Source organism: Lynx rufus, unplaced genomic scaffold (genome assembly GCF_022079265.1).
Source record: "Lynx rufus isolate CCGP_SWC_20201006 ecotype Redwood Valley unplaced genomic scaffold, mLynRuf1.p SCAF_4, whole genome shotgun sequence".
In the NCBI taxonomy this organism is placed as follows: Eukaryota; Metazoa; Chordata; class Mammalia; order Carnivora; family Felidae; genus Lynx; species Lynx rufus.
This window is the reverse complement of record NW_025814856.1, coordinates 65,322,146-65,334,388: the sequence shown is the minus strand read 5'-3', so window position 1 is coordinate 65,334,388 and position 12,243 is coordinate 65,322,146.

Genomic DNA, 12,243 nt, shown 5'->3' with positions numbered 1-12,243 from the left:
AGGGGGGACAGTTGGGGAAAGGATATGTTTGGTGTCTAGCTGTGCTTGTGATATTTGTGGGAGGTCTTGGGAGCACGCCAGCAAAGGCCAGAGTAGCAGGTGTCTAATGGCATTTTATGGAGGTAGGTGCCCAAGGGCAGAGATGTGCACCTGATTCCGGGGAGCAGAGGTGATGTTGGATGACAAGACTCAAGCCCCTGGAGGGCCCACAGGGGACCAGGAAGGGAGAATGAGCACGGGCCAATAGCAGAGCCACTAGCAGTGGGATGATATGGTATCTGCCCCAATGGGACACTCTTTGAGCCTGTTCTATGGATGCCTCTCTTGTTCTCTGGAGCTTTGAGAGCTTATCAGGACAGGAATGGAGGCGGACTGGTCAGGAACACACTGAGGGCTTCTCTGTTCCAAGAACTGGCTGGGCATTTGAGAGACATTATGTGCTTAATCCCGGCATCGAGACTTCTGGGAGGATATTATCTAGACTTAGTTTAGAGATAATAAACCTGGGGCTTAAGAGAATTACAGTAACTTGCTTACACGAGGAATCCAGCTCTGCCTGACTCCAAAGCCCCAGAACTTGCACCACTAATGCTTGGCTCAGATTTACTGAAAAGCAGAGAAGTAGGTAGAGGGATGCCAGAAGAAACACAACCCAATATCTTCCTCCTATGACATAGTTAGGATTGTAAAGTTCAATACGTAACCGAGAAGCCTTGCAGACTTGCCACTAATCCGTGGTGTCTTCCAGAATGTTAGAATTTCAAGACTAGCTGGATTTAGTTGCCAGTGTATTATCCCTTTCCTCTTTAAACAGTTGAGAAATTGTAATGCAGAAAAGTGGTGCAAATTTGCCAGAAGGATATGGATATTAAAGCTCAGAAGGACCTATGTAAAAAACAAAAAACAAAAAACAACAAAACCCAACAACAATAACAAAACAAAAACAAAAACAAAAAACAAAAAACAAACAAAACCCCCAAAACAAAAAGACTGAAAAATTCCCTGGCATATGTTTTTAAGTACTACCCATCACAATATTTTATAAACTTGTATGTGGCTTGCAGAATGTGATAAAGCATTTCACAAATGCTGGCTACTTTTGTAATCAGTAGCTTAGTGACTTTAACAATCACATTAGAGACAATATTTATTTTGTAGTTTGGTTAACTATGTAGCTCTCACCACGATAGCAAAAAGAAGTGGTGTCTGGTTTGCACGATTCTGTGATTCTGTAATTTGGGTTATTCTGATGTCAGATACTGAAGTTTGGTCATGAGTTTCAGGTCCACTGAATGAATTCATGACAAATACAGTAAGTGTGGCTGGTTTTGCTTTGACCTAGGGACTCAAGAGCTTAGGAACACTTGGCTTCTTTGCCCTGCTGCTGGCCTTTACTCTTGACTCTTGTACCACAGGCACACCCCCTTTATGTGTTAGTATACAGCTGCCCTCCTGCCTTTCAGGCATGGAAAGTACCCCTACATCCCCATTCCACAGTGCTGCTGACTCTTGATATTGTCAGGCCTCAACCTTAATGCCAATCTAGTGGCAAAACTAACATTATTGTCATTTCAATTAGAATTTCCTTTATGATTAGCGAGAGTCAACATTTTCATATATTTTTCCCCTCAAAGTGTCCATTGAAAGAATTTTCCCAGTTTTCTGTTGGATTGTTGGTCATTTTTGTTACTCATATGTTGGGACTTATTGACATTTTTTAAGAAAAATATTTGCTCAGGGATGTGTGTTGCAAATACCTTATCCCAATATGCATTACCTTTTCATATCTTCGTCGTACCTTAATTTTAAGGCCAACTGGCCAACCACTTGCTCTGATGGAATGTGCTTTCCACTTCTTTAAGCAGTCTTCCCCTCTCTGGGTCATAGTATTCTACATTATCTTCAAGCTTTGCAGTTCAGCTTCTAATATTTATGTCATAAATTTACCTTGAACAAGATTTTTGTGGGTCATGTGAGAGAGGGACGCTAGCTCATTTTCTTCCCCATGTAAAAGTCATTTTCTGCACCATTTTCCAACATTCTCCAATGTCGATCCGAATCAGGTTTCTGTCTTTGTCTAAGTCTGTCTCTGAGTCCTGTCTTCTGTTGCATAAGTCCCTTTGTTTACCTCCGCACCAAAGAAACCTGTCTTAGTCATACTGTTTACAATGTGTCTTGATACACGGTGAGGCGTCTCCCCCCACCTTGTGTTCTTCAACCATGCTCTTATTGACTGTTGGCGATACCCAGTCAATATTGTTGGCGATACCCAAATTGTAGAGTCAGCTTGATGCAGAAAATAGCACCATTGGAAGTTTGCATGGGACACACAGATCACTCTAAGGACAACTAGCATCTTTATTATATTGTCCTCCTTTACAGGTATCTCATTTTCTAGTTTCTTTTTCTTTTTGTTTTTTTAAAGTTTATTTATTTATTTTGAGAGAGACAGAGACAGCACAAGTAGGGGCGGGGCAGAGAGAGAGAGAGAGAGAGAGAGAGAGAGAGAGAATCCCAAGCAGGCTCCACACTGTGAGCCCAGATTCCAACATGGGGCTCAAACTCATGAAACCATGAGGTCATGATCTGAGCTAAAACCAAGAGTCAGATGCTTAACCGACTGAGCCACTCAGGTGCCCCCAGGTATGTCATTTTCTTTGTGTGGACCTTCTACATTTACACTTGCTCTATTGTATGTATTCCCAGGTATTTTACATTTTTTGTTTTCTATTGTATATAGGAAGACATTTACGTATTATTTGACATTACACTCTGTCATATTTGACATTACATTTCCACATAGAGGTATGGGTATCCATTTGACTGGGATGTACAAATGCCATGGACTTTCTTTTGTTTGTTTTGTATTTAACATTCCTTTACAATTCTGTTATTAATTCTTGTAGTTCATCAGCAGATTCCATTGGGTTTCCTATATAGTCCATTATATTACCTACAAATAATGATAGCTTTGTTCTGCCCACTAAAATTCTCTACTCTTTGTTTCCTTTTCTTGTCTTTCCCAGCTGGCTACAGCCCACAGTATAATTTGAAGGGCAGTGTGATATTAGGGACGGTTGCCTTCTTACTCATTTTAACAGCACATGATGACATATAATGTTTTCCCTAGGTTTTTAATAACCCCTTTTTATTAGCTTAAGGATTCCTCATTTTCTATTATTCTAAGCCCCGTTTTCCTGAATATTGAATTTTATTGTTCTTATTTTTTCCCATTTATCTATTAATGTTTTTCCCCCCACCAATGAGTCTTCTGATGCCAAGCCTCATATTCCCAAGATTCAATTCTACTTAGCCATAACATTAACATTTTATGCACTGTTAGATTTGGTTTTCTCTCTGACTCTCTGTCTCTGTCTCTCTCTATTTTTAGAATTATTGAATCTGTAGAGATGAGCGAGATTGGCCTGGATTTTTCTTTTCAATTTTCTGTGTTGTCTGTTTTTGATATTTAGGGGAAGTTAGCTCCATCATCTCAGTTGAGCAATATGCTTTTTTCCATATTCTAAAAGAGATGGTGTGAGACTAGAATTATTTGTTCTTTCAATGTCAGCTGAAGTTCACTGGCACAATTATCAAGTAGGATGTGTTCTTTCTTTTTTTTTAATTTTTATTTATTTTTGAGAAAGAGAGAGAGAGAGAGAGAGAGAGAGAGAGAGAGAGGCAGAGCACAAGTGGGGGAGGAGGAGAGAGAGAGGAGACACATAATCCGAAGCAGGCTCCAGGCTCCGAGCTGTCAGCACAGAGCCTGATGCAGGGCTCGAACCCATGAACTGTGAGATCATGACCTGAGCCAAAGTCGGACACTAAACCGACTGAGCCACCCAGGCGTCCCAGATGTGTTCTTTTAAAAAATATATTTTAGGGGGCGCCTGGGTGGCTCAGTCGGTTAAGCGTCCGACTTCGGCTCAGGTCATGATCTCGTGGTCCGTGAGTTCAAGCCCCGCGTCAGGCTCTGTGCTGACTGCTCAGAGCCTGGAGCCTGTTTCAGATTCTGTGTCTCCCTCTCTCTCTGACCCTCCCCCATTCATGCTCTGTCTCTCTCTGTCTCAAAAATAAATAAAACGTTAAAAAAAATTAAAAAATATATATATATTTTAGGTCACTGATTCCGTTTATTTAATGGTTATGGGACTATTTCATTTTTTTAAGCTCCTTGAGTAATTTGGTGAAGTTATATTTTTCTAGAAATGGGTCCGTTATCTTTTGGTTTATGTATTATATTGGAACCAAGTTGTACTTACCACTTTCTTTTCATTATTTGTGGCATCTATGGTTGGGTTCCTTTTCTTTTTCAAAAGTTGCTTTTGGGGGCACCTGGGTGGCTCAGTCGGTTGGGCGTTCAACTTTGCTTCAGGTCATGATCTCATGGTTCATGGGTTTGAGTCCTCCGTCGGGCTCTGTGCTAACAGCTTAGAGCCTGGAGCCTGCCTCGGATTCTGTCTCTCTCTCTCTCTCTGCCCTTCCCCTGCTCGTGTTCTGTCTCTGTCTCTCTGTCTCTCTTTCCCAAAAATATAAAGATTAAAAAAAATTTTTTTAAGTTACTTCTGTGCATTCACTTCTGTAAATGTGAGAAATGTCACTAAAGATTTCTTAAATATGTGAGAATTTAAAGAATCTGCTGTGTTGGTCTCATCCATCCTTCCTTAGTTTTCTGTTTCATGACTTCTGTTTTTATCATAATTTTTTTTCTGCCTACTTTCTTTGTGCTGATTCCACTGTTATTTCCCCAACTGAAATAAGATGGTTATTTCATTTTTTCCTCAGCTTTGAAGTCTATACATTTCCTATTACGTATCATTTTAGGTGCATGCTATGTGGTTTTTTTCCAAATTTTTTATTGTGGTAAAATACACATAACGTAAAATTTGCAGTCTTAACAATTCTATGGCACAGTTCGCTGGGATTAAGTACATTCATATTTTTGTGCAGCCATCACCACTCTCCATCCCCGGAGTTTCTTCATCTTGCAAAACTAAGATTCTGTTCCCGTGAAACACTAACCTTCCATTCTTCAGTCCCCTCCAGTCCCTGGGAACCACCATGCCTCCTCTATGATCTTGACTACCCTATATAACTTCCTGAAGTGGAATCCTACAGTCTGTGTTTTTTTCATTGGTTTATTTTCCTCAGCATCATGGCCTCAAGGTTCATCTGTGTTGGAGCAGGTGTTAGAATGCCCTTCTTAAGGCCGAATAATCTTCCATCGTATGTATATACAACATTTTGCTTATCCACTCATCCTCTGATAGACCCTTGGGTTGCTTCCATGTTTTAGCCATTGTGGGTAGTGCTATTATGAATATGGGGGTACAAATATCTCTTTGAGACACTGTGTCAATTCTTTTCAGCATCGACCCAGAAGTAGAGTTGCTGGATCATGCAGTAAATGTATTTTTACTTTTCTGAAGAGCTACCATACTGTTTTCCACAGAGGCTGTAGACCGTTTTAATTTTCTCTAATAGTATACAAGGTTCTGATTTCTCCAAACCTCACCAAAACCTGTTCTTTCTTCTTTTCTTTTTTTCTAATAGTACCCATCCTAATGGGTATGAAATGCCTATGTGTTTTGTTAGGTAGCATTTTAATTAATAAAGTTCAGTTAAAAATTTTAGTGATATCCCCCAAATCGTTGACTCTTTAATAGAGAAGTTATTTGGAATTGTGATTTAAATGTCATAAATTACATGCATCTCAGTTATCTTTTTGTTATAAACTGCGCTGATGTCAACATTTATTAAGAATTGCTCTCTGCCCTTAGTATTTAGGTACTTTTTGCAAAGTTTCCTTCATGGAGCCAAAAAAGCTGTGTTCTTTAGTTCTTGTACACAATGGTTCATGTGCTAAGGTCACATTGTTACTTATGTGACTGAAATATCCTAAATGTTCACGAATGTTTTGGCCTGATCTATCAATAAAATTGAGTTGTGTTACAAATATGCTACCATTATGAAGATCGACTTGACATTTTCTCCTTGCATTTATGTCAGGTTTGAACTTTGTAGAGTTGAATCCATGGTGTTAGATGCATATAGGTTTAGCTGTTATATCTTCCAGGTGAATTGAGTTTTATTGACTCACTTTGATCTTATCAATCATTTTTTTCTTTCCTATTTAATCTCTAGATCAATTTTCTTTTCTTTTTTATTCTTTTAATATGGTTACAACCATTTCAGTGTTGTCCCATCATTCTTCTTCCACTCTTTTATTTCTGATGTCTTTACATTTCGGGTAGGTGTTTTGTAAACATCATATAGTTGGAATTCTTTGTCATTATATATTCTGCTAATGGAATGCTTAGTTGTGTTGACTGCTTGGGGCATAGACAAGTTTCTTTTCTTAGGGAAGGACCCTTCCCAAAGCTGCTGGGCTTGGTAGTGGCTTCCAGCACTCAGTTCTGTTCTTCTTCAAGATTTGCTTTCAGCTACCGAAAGGCACCTCACTCAAGGTCACATCTTCTCAGGGTAACCCACGTCCAATGCCTGGTCACTCTAAGGCCATGAAAGTCCCACCTCTCCAAGCCCCTATTGTGCTATCTCTGGAGGGCCATCCCACTCCCAAAGACCCCTGTGGTTTTAGCTAAGGCTTTTGTTGTGACTTGCACAGCTAAATAACTTGTTCCTGATTCTATTTCTCTCATTCTATTTCCCCCAGGAGCTGATTCTGAGAGCATTTGCTAGTGAATTTCCTGCATGCAAATCTCTATCTCAGATCTACTTCTTGGGGAACCTGACCTGTGACAGTAGTACATTTACTTTTATTTTTATTTTAAAGTAGTTGGATGTATTTCTACTGCTATTTTGTGCTTTTAATACCCCCCCTCCTCTTGTCCTTTCCTTTTTTGTCCTCTCTCAGTTCAATTGGGTTTTCAAATTTCTCATTCTTCTTCTTTCTTCTCTGATTCTTTTAGAACTTACATACTTTGTCTATTTTTTAGTGATCATCTTAGAAATTTTAAGAGGAATAATGAAGAAAGCTCACCAATACATCTGCCTTCCTCCTAAACAATGCCAAGATCTAAGATTAATATGCTTTTGATTTTTGGTTCAGTATTTTAGATTAACTCTGCTTTTATCAAGTCCCTAAAATTAAATATTGCTGTTATATTATTATTTTGTCAAGTAGTTCATTGTTGCTTAGATTTTCCCTTCAAATATAACAATACATTTGCCCATAATTTCTTCCTGCGGGTCACATTATCCATCAGAGTTCACTTTCCTTCTTTTCAAAGACCATTCTGTTGAACTGTCTTTGGTGGGTGTTGAGAGATCAGTTTTTTCTTCTCAGAGAAAAATCTCTATATTTCTCTTGTTCTTTAAAGGGAGTTTCCCCAGACATACAACTTCACATTGACTTCTTTTTGCCAGCACCTCAGTGATATCATTCTCCCATCTTCCGCTTTTGTCTCAATTGTTGCCACGTCGCTACGTCAGCTGTCAGTGGGATTGCCATTTATTTTTAGGTATTTGTCTTTTCTCTAGTTTTCAGATCCTTATCTTTGGTGTTCTGAAACAGCATTTTGTATCTCAGTATAAGCTTTATTTTATTTTGCTTGACATTGCCTGGGCTAGCCAAATCCAAAGAGAGGTTTCTTACAATCCGTTCCAGAAGATCCTCAGCCGTTTCCACTTAAGGTATTCTCTGCATCTAGACTCTGAACAGATGTGTGTTAAGCCATTACAATCTAATATATCATGTCCCTTAATACATCTTTATATTTATAAAGCATCTAGTTTTCTTTCTGTGTGGCAGCATCAATGATTTCTTCAAATGTGATTATCGGGAAAATAATTCTGTCTTCAGCTGTATCTAATCTGCTGGCTATCATTGTACTGTATTGTAGTTTTATTGTATTTTTAATCTTAGTACTTGAAAATATTTTTCAGGGGGCGCCTGGATGGCTCAGTCCGGTTAAGTGTCCGACTTTGGCTCAGGTCATGATCTCGTAGTTCGTGGGTGCGAGTCCCACGGCGGGCTCTGTGCTGACAGCTCGGAGCCTGGAGCCTGCTTTGGATTCTGTGTCTCCCTCTGTCTCTGCCCCTCCCCCGCTCACACTTTATCTCTCTCAAAAATGAATAAACATTAAAAAAATAATAATAAAAATAAAAATTTTTCAGAAGTCCGACATGCTTCTTTCCTTTTTACAATATTCCTGGTCACATTTTGTTGTCAACTACTTTTTACTCACGATACGTTATTCATGTTTTATGATGCTCCTTTGAAATTTATCAGTGGGAATTTTTTGCGAATCCCACTAGGTGGGAATTGTGTTGCCTGGAAATGATTTATTCGTCTTTTCTTACAGGAAAGTATGCATATTAGTAACCTGGGGCCATTTGGATTCCTGCCTTGAGGCTTTTCAAACTATAGAGATATCTGGACTTTGAGTTAAAAATGAACATGAAAGCCAGGTAGGGGTGATGAATTTTTCCCCTTCTACATAGTATTGCCCCTGTGTTTGCTTCTAAATTACCTTATCTTTCTGGCTTTTGACTTTAAGTAGGCATCTGGTTGGTGCCCCCATCTGGGAAAGAATTAGACTTATCTCTTTGTTCCATGTGTGGACATCAAACCAAAACTTCCATTTCAAGGATTCCACTGATACTTGTGGGGGTGAAGGGACCAGGCTCGTGATTGCTCACATCCTTGGACTCTTTTTCCATTTTCCTATTTGCTTCTGAGCAATACATTAAAAAATATTTTTAAAGACACTTTACACTAAATTTTGTTTGTTTGTTTGTTTTGGTGGAAACATATCTCAGGACATCCTGTCATACTGCCAGAAATGAAATCCAGTATATTTGAAAACAATTTTCTTGGACTTCAAAAAGAGAAGATTTAATTAACCACACTCCCTCCTTTATGACACATTATAATCATTAGTCTACCTCACTGTCACTGCTCTCGCCCTACAAACAATCATTCTGATGTGTTGAATATTTAGTTTGGAAGTTTCCTTTCAAAATGTGTACTGGTATCTCATGAGCATATAGTTTTAATTTATCCACACGGTATAATATAATCTGTAATCTCTATAATACCCTTCCCCCCCCCCCCCCCACTAAGGACTGCTTTAAAAGATTTCTCTGTGAAGGCTGCCTGGGTGGCTCAGTGGGTTCAGCATCCTACTTTGGCTGAGGTCATGATCTCACAGTTGGTGAACTGGGCGCATTGCAATGACCGTGCAGAACCTGTTTGGGATTCACTCGCTCATGCTCTCTCTCTCTTTGCCCCTCCCCCACTAGTGCACACATGCGTGAGCATGCTTTCTCTCAAAAATAAATAAATAAACGTAAAAAATAAATCAACGATTTCTCTGTTTCACTAGGTACGTTGAACTGGGTTCCGCTATGAAATAATCTTCTGTGGCAGACATCTACCACATTTCACCTATCTGCTTTTCTTGGATAAACTTCCTTGTGGCATCCAGCAACCTGCCTCCGTGGGGACTACTGTCTAGAGCACCCTCAGGTATGTGCTCCACGGACTACTGGGTTGTAGTGACTATTCTTGATCAGTGGTGCTGGATTGCCCTCCATGGCGATGAAAATCAGTATCTACTTCTCCCAGCACTGGAGGAGACGTTGCACATCTCCAATTTCTACTAAGGCTTGACTTCGTCTTTCTTTCTAATTTTATCTTTTAAACTTTGTCCATGGTTTTAGTCATGGCACAGAAATGCTGAATTTTATTCTTTCCTACATGTTTTTAAATGTTTATTTATTTTTGAGAGGGAGACAGAGCGCGAGCCGGGGAGGGGCAGAGAGAGGAGGAGACACAGAGTCCGAAGCAGGCTCCAGACTCTGAGCGCTCAGCACAGAGCCCGGCTCGGGGCTCGAACCGTGAACCACGAGATCAGGACCTGAGCCAAAGTCGGATGTTTAACCGACTAAGCCACCCAGGCACCCCAGAAATGCTTAATTTGAATATGATCTCATAACAGGTGTTTTATTTTTTTTTTAACTTAAGTTTTACATTTGTGTTACTCTTCAAGATCACAAATTGTGTGGGGCCCTACAGTTTCCTCAATTAAGTTTATAGTTTTCTCTTTCACATTTAAATTTATAATTCATGGAAAAATCGTGCTAGATGTTGCTCTTCAACACTTGAAAGGTGACCAGGGCATCTGAGGAAATGAATTTTCAATTTGTTTGGTTTTAATTAACTGAAATAAAAACTGAAGCAGAATAAAATATTTTCCATAATGTTCAACTTATTGGCTTTTTTTAATGTTTATTTATTTTTGAGAGAGAGCACAAGCAGGGAAGGAGCAGAGAGAGAGAAGAAGACACAGAATCCAAAGCAGGCTCCAGGCTCCGAGCTGTCAGCACAGAGCCTGACGCGGGGCTCGAACTCATGAACCGTGAGATCATGACCTGAGCCAAAGTCGGATGCTTAACTGACTCAGCCACCCGGGCACCCCTTAACTTATTGTTTTGACAGGCATACATTTAATTATTGCACAATGTAGGATATTGTTCTATTGCGGTGTGTAGGTTGGGCAAACGTGTCACTTCCATTATTACACATAAATGTATGACTGATCTATATGATGTCCATCAACTGATTTAGTTCAAATGATTTTTCTATGCACTGATGTAACACTGAAGCGTGTTTCTTTAAATATGTTATAAAGACAGTAAGAGTTAGAGCGATATTGTGCAAATTACAATTATTGATCCATATTTTAAAATTATCATTAATTAATGTTTTTAGTTTATTATTCTAGTCTACAAATAAGTGTGGCCAGATTTTGGCATTTAAAATGAAGCCATACTACTGGGGCACCTGCAGGGCTCAGTCGGTCGAGTGTCCAACTCTTGGTTTCAGTTCAGGTCGTGATCTCACAGTTCGTGGGATCAAGCCCCACATAGAGCTCTGTGCTGACCGCGTAGAGCCTGCTTGGGATTCTCTCTCCCTCTCTCTCTGCCACTCCCTCGTACACACTCTCTCTCTCTCAAAATAAAGAAATAAACATTAAAAAAAAAATGAAGCTGCACTCCTGTTGCAGCAACCAGTGGAAGTTCAGAGGAGTGCACTACAATTGGAACCATAAAAAAAAATGACACAGAAATGTCACAAAGTTTATGATAAATGGCGATTATAAATTGTTCTAGCCAAGGGGAAAAAAGTAAATTTTAAACATAATGTGGATAATATTAAAATATATATATATATTTTCATGTTTATTTATTTTTGAGAGAGAGAGACAGAGAGAAAGAGAGTGAGTGCCAGTGGGGGAGGGGCAGAGAGAGAGACAGAGGGAGACACAGAATCCGAAGCAGGCTCCAGGCTCCAAGCTGTCAGCACAGAGCCCGATGCAGGGCTTGAACCCATGAGCTGTGAGATCATGACCTGAGCCAAAGTCAGATGCTCAACCAACTGAGCCACCCAGGTGCCCCTTAAAGTATATTTTTAGTAAATACATAGTGAATTTAATAAGGTGTTTCCTCTCATCAATCAAAAAATAATTGGCAAGATTTAATCACCTGAAATCAGAAGTAAATGACCAGCAACTTTTGATAGACTGGACTTAGAATAGCTTAAATTCTTGAGCAGAAAAAAAAAGAAGTTTTAGACAGTAATATGGTAAAAGAAATGATGAAGTTACAGGAATGACTAAGTTGTCAGAAAGTTACAAGGGAAAGACAAAAAAGTGTAAGATCTTCGGTTAAGCCACCAGACAACCCATAGAATGCAATACTTTTCTAAGTACATCAACGATCAGTTGATTAAACATTTTGAAAAACTGTAAGCACACGTTTTAGCTTTAGGTGACTCACCTAATACGAGATGTTACTCGACTCATTCCTTTGTTATTTCTTTCTCCAAGAACTTCCACATGAACATAGACATTTTGTGAATTCACCATCTAAAACTTTGACTTGTGCCAGAGATACCATTGACATTTTTTGAACATTTTACTTTTTTCAAAGAATAATTTCAGATACACATGAAAAATTCGAGCTCCTATTAAGACAGACAGTGCTCCAGCTACACTAGGTGAAAAAATCCAGATTCATTAGATATTAAATTTTTTTATGTTTATTTATTTTTGAAGAAGAGATAGATAGAGTGAGAGTGGGTGAGGGGCAGATAGAGGGAGACACAAAATCCGAAGCAGGCTCCGGGATCCCAGCTGTCAGCACAGAGCCTGACTCGGGGCTCAAACCCACGAGCTGTAAGATCATGACCTGAGCTGAAGTCAGATGCTTAACCGACTG